Source organism: Brachycentrus maculatus, unplaced genomic scaffold (assembly GCF_059751285.1).
Source record: "Brachycentrus maculatus isolate JH-2025_06_01 unplaced genomic scaffold, ASM5975128v1 h1tg001671l, whole genome shotgun sequence".
NCBI lineage: Eukaryota > Metazoa > Arthropoda > Insecta > Trichoptera > Brachycentridae > Brachycentrus > Brachycentrus maculatus.
Window position 1 is genome coordinate 5,539 of NW_028282280.1, and position 9,986 is coordinate 15,524.

At 34.6% G+C, this 9,986-nt stretch overlaps 1 pseudogene across 1 annotated transcript; it reads left to right on the plus strand.

Annotated features, from left to right (window-relative positions):
* Positions 1-368: 368 nt before the first annotated feature.
* LOC148298733 (putative C-terminal domain small phosphatase pseudogene) lies at positions 369-2,372 on the plus strand (annotated as a pseudogene). Its single transcript, XR_015839155.1, has 3 exons — positions 369-1,299; positions 1,415-1,693; positions 1,755-2,372. The product of XR_015839155.1 is annotated as a putative C-terminal domain small phosphatase pseudogene (transcript).
* Positions 2,373-9,986: the final 7,614 nt, after the last annotated feature.

The window sequence follows — 9,986 nt, forward strand, 5'->3', positions numbered from 1 at the left end:
CTAAACCAACCAGTATAAATTATAGACTAATAATAAAATCTTTTAGAGAGGTGTGTATTTCTAGGAAGTTGAGGTTTATATCGATCGATATAATAATATTTTTTTCAAACATATATCGATTAATGTAGGGAACAAATAACTAATGTTCTGATTATATTTAATTAAAAAAAAAAACAATTTTATGCGATTAATTATTTGACATATATTTTCCTGATGATTTTCAATTTTATTTGACGAAGTTTATATTTTAATATTATTTTTATAATATGGTCTAATAAATATATGTGTTTTTTATTAAATTTAATTTTTACTTTTTCTTTAATAATTTTTTTTATTTTAACTCAAATCTATCAATTTACCAAAAAAATGAAACCTCTCCCAAAATAACATATTTCTCTCAAACTGCCACAGATCTTTCGTCTCGAGGACAACCTCCATGCCAGCACAGATCGCAAAAACAAAGGTTCCAAATCACAAAGGAAATCCCCACCACTTCCTTAGTCTCTCCCCAATACCATCAATCGCAGATACGATATGGACATCGAGTTAAAAAAAAAAGCAGTCGAGACCAAGTATGACAGCGCCGTCTTGGCTTCAGGTAGCTTGGCCAACGGTGTTTCATTGCGCAACTCCAAACAACACCAAACCAGTATGTCTTCCGCTCTCGCTTTGGAAATAAGGAAAAAAATAAAATCATTCAAGTCACCTTCGCCAACGCAATAAGGAAAATCTCTAGAGGCTTCGATGAGGGAATCGAAGCTACTCCTATATAAAAATATTGAATCCACTAAAAAACGAAAGAATTTAGGATACTTACTTGAGTATAAATAATAAACCACCAAAAAACAGGCAAGCATCAGACGAAATGGTAAAATCAAGGAGGAAGACTCCCCAGCAACAACCACGGCAAACAACTCGCCGACCAAACCACAGCCTCCTAAAAAGCATAAAGATATACATTGCGACTATTTCAAAGACAAACTGACCGAAGTGGACTTTTTAAAGCTATTCATTTTAGAAGAGCTGACCTACTTCCTGTCCCAAACCGTCAACCGCAGCAAGGAGGAGATGCTAGGTTTCTGTAAAATATATATGGATAACACAGACAAAACAAATCACATCAATGTATGCTCGACCTTCAGAAAGCAGGAAGCCGTTTAATAGGCTGTGATATTAGAAAAACTGTGTTTATATGTTGTGCTTCTTGTTTCTACAGATACGACTGTCGGAACCCAGACCGAAATAAACATCAAAAACATCTCCAACTGTCTCCACAAAAACAACCTGTTGATCTTGGATGTACATATTTTTTTATAAACATATTTCATTGCTTCTTTAATTATATTTCACCATATTAACAATATAAATATATTTAAAAATACATGTAAACAAATACTCTATATTTCATTTTTAGTTATTAATGACAATCATCGAAATCGAGCATGTGCCAGTGACAGTGCAGTTTCATATCTTTAACACGATGAGATTCAACGAGCATCGCAGAAAAATCACGTATGAAGGGGACCCGATTGAACTACTCAAGAAAAATACAGCAGTTATCATCGATTTACTGAGAACGATCATCTTCGACTGCCCATTTTAGTCTCTCAAAGTATTTGCAGCTGACATTTTGGACTCTGACACTTCCTTTGACGATAAATTCGAAGAGATCCTCTTTGTCATTGCTTCACTCGTATATTAAAATCCCACGCTTGATTAAATTAACAATAATCTTTATCGGTTGATTTATATAGGAACAAATAATTGAGGCCTCACTTCGGTATGAAAAAGTACCTCCCAAACCCTAGCCTCCGTTTCTTCCACCAAACCCAGTTAAACCTTACACTCTCGTCCTGGATCTAGACTAAACCCTCATCCATTATAGATAGACCGATTCATCACAAAGCTTCCTCGTCAGGCCTTACTGCCAAGACTTTTTGGAAGAAATGTCAAAAATCTACGAAGTCGTAATCTTCACCGCATCAGTCAAGGAATACGCTGATTCGATCCTGGACATCTTGGACAAGGACAACGCCATCAGTTACCGGTTGTATCGCGAACACACGCGCTTCGAAGACTACGTGAGTGTGAAGGACATATCCTTACTTGGTCGGGATTTGTCTCGCACTATAATAATTGATAATATTCCTGCAAACTTCAAACTGCAGTCTCGCAACGGAATCTACATCACGACCTGGGTTGGAGACGAACAGGATACTTGCTTGCTGAACCTGATTCCAGTGCTTTCGTTGCTGGTGAACCAAAAAGTTAAAGATTTGAGAGATGGCCTCGAAGAGATTTCAAGGTACATGGAAAAGTCTCTCCAGGAAAAGCAGCTGTTAGATCTGGATAAACTCCGCCTGACTTGTTGAGAGATTGGGGGACTTAAGCGAAAGAAAGAAAATTAATTGTGTGGAAAATAAGTAATATAGCTGGCAATATATTTCTGCTAGTTTCAACTAATATTCAAGAATAATGTTTTGTAAAAGTTATACATTTATAGGTTAATAATAGGTTTGACACTGTGACAATGGCACGGTTTTAATATATGAAATATAAATATAAATAATCTTTCTATTATCATTATATTGAAGCTAACACCCTTTGTTTTTACTTTTTTTTTTTTCATTTTTTTTTTAATATTTATATACATAGATATTACTGGAATTTGTTTATGTTTTTCTGTTCTACAATCGATTAGTTCGATGTTTATCAATACTGTATACAATCCGAATCATTTTGTTCAATCGTATAAAGATAAAAATAGCCGCATCTGCATAAAAATTAGGATTACTTATCTTCTGTTATTATTTTGCTTGATTGTTAGTGTGATGCAAATAGCACAATTATATAGATATTTTAATATTTTCATGTTTTCATATGTAAGTTTTTATTTTTATTGCCATTGCGCAGAATGGTAATACTAAATATATATCATCATATATAAAAATTATATTTAACACCATAAATGATGTCAATCAAACAACCCAATTTCAGAAATCTCCAAGTACAAATTACAGATCTATTGATGCGAGAAATCCTTCAAACCAATCTCGTCGAAACCCAATCACTAGAAATCCAGAAACTTACCTCCGAATTAGCGAGCCTGAAAAGCTAATACAATAATCTGTGGCACTGAAAGGTCCTCTTCCTACCAACTCAATTTACAGTGATAAATCTGCTATATAAAGTATGCAATCTACAGACTCCGATAAGACTCACTAGCTCTATTGGGCAATATAAAAAGTACAGTTGCTGGATACTATCAGGAGGCTGGAACAATGCATTACAGACTAAAAGAAAGAAAAGGCTGTGCTTCACTAAGAGAATAAGATATTGTTGGAGGGAATTGACGAATACGTCGTTAAACATGAAAAAGAGCTATCAAGTTGGGAGCGCAAGTTTAAAGAGTTAAATGATACGCTGAAACATAAATAATGTTTATAGGTAGAGTATGAAGAAGTGATTATCCATCAGGGCAAGGAGCTGGATGAACTAAAAAAACAACATAAACATAGTTAATGTTTACAGAAAGAATTTGAATAAGCTATGATCTCTCAAAACAAAGAGCTGACTGAGCTCAGAAACGTTAACAAAATATATCAGTAAATTTAGGAGAGGTAAAGACGCTTATCGGAAAAAAGTATTTTTAAAGAAAATGCTTTCATTTCTATTGATTCTATTATATTGGATGCTGACCTGCAATTGCTAGAATTCATTAATAATATTATTAATTTAATAAAAAATTAAAAAAATATTGTGATGTATGCATATAAGCAGAATCAAAATGGATGATGTTGGCTATTGGAACTTAGCGATCTGGTAGGCGCTAATATCTTTGTACTCACCCTCGATACACGGTCTTCCCGACCCGCTTCGAAGAAACCATTTTCTTTATCCTAGATTGGTTTAACCTGATGGTCTCGCCATTTTGGCAAACACCGGTTCAGATATGTTCTGCATTCCTCCATAGTGTTGACATTACACTTCTTATTTTTCTTCAGGAGGTGCTTGTTGTGATTGTACTCCAACTGCTTCATCTCATTTCGTATGCCACAAGGATCGAAGGGATAGAGAGTGCCTTTTTCATCGAACTATCCAAAGCTCGTCGTATGTATAATGAGGTTTTTATGAGTTGGCGGGTGTTTGAAGTTGTTCTAGATTATGCAGATAAGATTTATGATGTTTTTAATGCTGATTGTCTTTGTTTTATAGGGATCGTATACGGTCATGACTAACTGAATGCATGCAATATCCTAATCGGGAATGCGTTTTTCTGAATATCTGACATATCCGAGTCCAACCAAGGTGAGAATTGCAAGAGTATGCGGCAGGTTTCCTTTAAAAAAAGCAGGAAGTGTGCTAATGCTGTTTCCGCTGCTGTTAGGGTTATTGATGTTGTGGCTCAAACAGCTGACCATCGCTTCGACTGCCTTAATTGTTTTATAATGTTGGACTTGGTTGTATTTGTTGTGAGACTCAAATGACGGAACAATTTTAACCCTTTCTTGGATGCTTTTCAAACTAATCCTTTGCTCTTTCGTATTATTGGATTGCTTTTATCTGGACTTCATTATATTTCGGCGAATCTCGGCTTCCTGAGAAGGAGAGTGTATTTTTCTAAGGATTCCTAAATTTTAATTGTATGTTTCCTCGTCATTTCGATTAACCTCTTCCTCACATAGTTATTTAATGACTTCAAGGTGACTGGCATTGCTAGTGTTGTTAAGATGATTCATGTTCTCGTCGAAGGGTTGCACATTAGCGAAGAGTTCGTTGCAACTATTGAATATATCGGTGAGTCTTTTGAAGGAGTTGCTGGCAATCTGCCGAAATGAGTTGTCTGCAGTGCTGTCTTATTAATTGAATTTGCAATCCTCTGCTAATAAATGTTTCATAAGATGTCAGAATAAATATAATATTGAATAAAAAACAAATAGGAAAACTATATTATTATTTTTGTTTAGAGTGGCTGTGTTTACTGGAGAGTGATTTTCCTGATTAGTTCCGTGAACCATAAGAACTCGTTGAGTGATGTTAGTGCATATAAAAAATAGGATTACAAGAAATATGAGCGTAAAACAATTATAATACCAATAATAAGGATTAACAAAAATTAATTACTTAAACCTCATTAATCTTTTCGTAAAAAATCAAATATGTTTAAATAATCTGTCAACTGATATTATTTAAAATAAGTCAGTCTGTTAGGCTAAGAAAAAATTAAAATATGATTTTATTATATATCTATATCTTATTTATATTGACGTATCTAAAAAAAGATAATGAGTTAAATTTGATATGTATCTATATAATATGTTTATTGAGGGTGCATCATCCAAGCCTAAATATAATGAATTGCAAATATCAATAATAAAAGAGTTTTAATTTGAGAACAAATAATATAAGAATAACTGGATCGGCATTCAAAATATATTTTTTGAAATAGAATCTCTCTATATATATTTTAGATATTTATATTCATATTAATGCTAATATACATTAATGATTATAAATATATTTTATTTTCCAAAATAATTAAGAAAAATCAAACGTGCTTTAGAAATAAATATACCATCCATTACAAAAATTAATCGTTCTTTATTCATTTGTATTTTTTACAACTATAGCATTACGAAATATAATAATAATATATTTAATCTAAAAAAATATTCTAGAAACAAAAAACAAAAAATACAAAAAAGCAAAACTTAAATCATATTATGTGTAAGAAAAACCAAAACGACCCAGAGAGAATCCTCCGAAAGGCACTCATGAAGAAATTGGTGGCCAGCTACATCATCACCACCGCCTCTCTGCTGGCTTTGTTGGGAGTCGGGGTGTTCTTTTACATTATGGCAATCGTCCATCCCCTCGAGGATCGTGTTCTCGTCCCAGTCATCATCGCTGACTCCTTAACTATGTTGGGCCTTATCCTTTACATCTTCACCCTTAAGGGCAAGTCACTCCCATGCTTCCTAGGCTCAGCTAGCTTAATTCTGTTGGGGCTTGTGTCTCGAGCTGTGGGGGTCGTCTTCATTTTCCTAACTTTCTAAGTGGTCTCAATGAAAGTGGTTTAGTGCGTGATGATTGGAGTTGCGCTTCTGAACTGCATGCAACTGGCATTTACAGCAGTGATCTGGAACAAGGTGCCGTTGAATAAGTGGATAAAAAACTTCGACCTCGCTCATAAGTTGTCGTTAGAAAACAAAGCTAAGAAACCATCAGAAAACAATGGTATGGTGGGAGTGGAAACCACAGCAAAGATCGCTGGAGGAGATGGGATACTGTGAAGGCGAATGCTGTGCCTCAACTTATAAGTACTGCAAACAACTCGGAATCGTTGGCTAATGATTAGCAGATGCCTAAATTCACACCGGCCAGGTTATTACTTTTTGAAAGGCAAAGTTGATTACTAATAAATACATTTGCTTTTTTTTCTTACTACAACTAATAATATTGTTCACAATTTTCAAAACCTCGAAACCCATTTTAAGTTAACGCTAACCAATACCGATCCAATCTAATGAATGAATTATATTTATACAGATTTAGATTTTTGACTATGATCGTGTGTATCTATATTTAAATATATTTTATATATTGTTCTGAATCTTCTTAAATTATATTCTCTTATAATATTTAATCCATCTAAACACCCTCAAATATGAAATTTAAATATATCGTATTTGAGTCAATTTATATAACATTCTATTTACATTCAGAACAAAATATCAATCACTGTCTTTCTCCTTCTTCTTATTCCGTACCCTCATCGAGTTTTTGTAAGTACTTCGTTTAACGGTAATCGGATGATCTTCACTATCCGAATCATCTTCTTCTTCACTGTAAATCAGATACTCCTCCACGGGGTTAAATTCGTACTCTGTCACTTCCCCGACCAAGTTCATCAAATATCCATGAAACTTCAAGTCAGGGTAGAGTTCTGCAATTGCCTCTTTAGCCTGGATCATGTGTTTTTTATGGTATTTTTTTAGTCTTCAGGAGAACGAATATCGGGGTAAAACATTTTATAGGCTCCACAGTCTAAGTGATCAATAAAGATGATCTCTTCGAAATCATGCAACTCATATGCGATATCCATATGATCGACGAGGCTGTGCTTCCAGTGATGGTATTTATGTTGAGTCAGACCAAGACTCGCCCCTGCAAGCACGAAGGTATCGTAGTTATTATGGTAGCCCTTGATTTCTAGGAACTGTCCTACATCGTCATTGAGTCTAAAGTCCATGCAGCTGACCACGAAAGAGGAGGCCTGCTTGGCGACTGTTTGATCCTGTGTGGGCAGATATTGCCCTTCGAGATATCCTGGTTTGTACATATGTATTTCCTACTGAGAGCCATTGATGAACTTGTGATTTTATTTCTGAGGCAAGTTGGTGATCTTGTTGTCGACCACAGTAAATGTCTGTTTCGGTTTGGATTTCTTACTTTTTTTTGCGATTGTTAGTGCTGACAAAAACAGTATTGTGATAATGCATAAATAAAGTAAACGCCACAACATTACCTATATATATATATATTTTAGATAAATATTATTACAAATCTAAGTAGGAATAATTTATGAATTAATAATAATAAAGCTATTTTTCAATAGATATTACTATTGATTATTGTATTTGAAACTATCTCTTTATCTATTTCTTTATCCCATTTTAATACGTGGATGTAGAAGGATATTTAAAGAAAACATCTATGCACTGAAATAAAGTTGTCTCCATAACAAATTAATATTGTTTTAATAAGTTCAAACTATCTATCTCATAACTTACATTTATTTATTCTATTTTTAATTTATTTATTTACTTATCTTATTATAACAAATATATTTAAAAAATAAATACGAAACTCCGATATGAAGCACTTACATCGAATTGCCCTCCGACAGCCAAGACTCGCCCCTTATCTGCTTCTCGACCAAAAACATAATTACACCCCAAACCCCAATAAGCGAATAGTAGCAACAACCCACTGATACCATAACATAAAGTTCTCATCGAATTCGGATTCGGAGAAAAAATCCTAAAAGCAAATGAGCCTTTTCTCTGGGAAAAGCTGCTTCAATAAAATCTGCAGCTCAAGAAAAGGGTATCCGAGCTGATGAACGAAAAGAGCCAGATGAAACAAAAGCATTAACAATAATAGAGGTAACTATAAGAGATAAGCAATCATAAATAAATACGATTAAATAAGAATCACATAAATATATATTAACAGCACGATTACTAATCAGAAAGTGTAAGAACCGAGACGAGTACCAGATTAATTTATTTCAACAGCAGGAAAAGGTGAACAAACTGGAGGCTAAAGTTCAGGATTTGGAGAGAAAACTCGGCCTGCATCGACTAAACGAGACCACCCTCAAGACTAAGCACCAGAAGGACGAACAATAGAAGGAGGCTATACTAGAACATCTTGAAACAATGAAGTATAAGGTGTCGAAGACAGGAGAGCTCAATCAAACAGATTCACGATCTGAAATAATAGAAAAAAATATACCGCCTACAGTAATAAATTAGCAATATACATTTAGACTTATCTACCTGTATTTATAATGGTTTTAACAAATTAATTAGAAATAATGAATTTTTGTTGCATACATTCAAGAAACGATTCCCAAATTTCCATGAAGCCATTTTTAACAGTCTCAGGATCTTTAAAGTACTTTAAAACTTCAGCAAGCCTCAATTAAAACAAAAAAAGAAATATTCCTCAATAAAATCGTCAAGACTCTCGTTGGCTGGATTGGAAAGGCCGTCGATAAAGCTAAAGACTGGTTTAAATATCGATTCTACGGAAAACAGGCTTACCATCCATCAAGTCTTGAGGCTATAGAAGTAATGATAGACAAGTGGAAGCACAGCTCTGAATTACTGGAATAGCTTCATCACAAAGACAAACAGTTGAGGAAACTCGAATAAACCTATGAGGAACTCCTGGATTTATGCTAAAAGAACGAAAGGACCATCGCTATTATCACCAATAACAATCAACGTCTGCTCAGTCGCAACACAGATCTCGAAGAAAAAATGCGGATGAACTGCCACGACTTCGGCTTCAAACTGTTTTACAAGTTTCAAAGATACGAGGAAGAGGCCAAATAGAAAGGAGAGACATTATCTATTCTCGTAGAGGAAGAGTACAACCATTTGAAGGACCTCGCAACCTTGCTGAAGACAGAAGCTTATCTCCACCGAGATGCAGTTCAGAACCTTTCGCTCAAGTAAGATAAGCAGAAAAAGGAACTCATAAAAGCCAAGCTACAAGAGACAATGTAAATGGAGCGCACAAAGAAGCAGCGAAGAGATGTCGTGGTTCTTAAAAAAAATATATTTGGTTACTGGGAAGATCCTAATTTTGTCAACACCAAACCGAAGACCAAAAAGACGATACCAGCGTATCAAAAAAGCATCAGCAAGTCCACACAGACCGATCTGATTTCCGAAGTCAACAGTTTTCCTCAAACATAAAAACAAGAAAATATTCTAATAACACACTCCGAAAAACCTTTATACTTTTTTAAAGTTCGGATTTATAAAGGAAATATAAGGACTACAAATATCAAAGTAGATCCTTATGTTCGGTTGACCTATAGTTTCAAGGTAAATAAGACTACTATTAAGTCGGGAAAGGAGCCAGTCTGGAACGAAGATTTCATTTTCGCCCAAAACTAGACTCAAATGGATGTCGAACTATTCGATAAACAAAAAATAGGAAGGGATATACTTATGGGCAAAGGTTATTTGGACTTATCAACAGTGTTTAATAGTACGGACTCTGATGTAAGGCGAATGGAGATCAAAATAGAAGATAATGGCTAGTTTGTCGGAAAGATATTTTTCGGAGTGGCCCTGATATAATCGCAGACACTAATTCATCTTGAGCAAGTATCAGCTGAGCTTTCGGTTCAGACTGATATTTTGGCTGAAATGGACCCATACTGCGTTTTCCTCCTTGATGGGGAG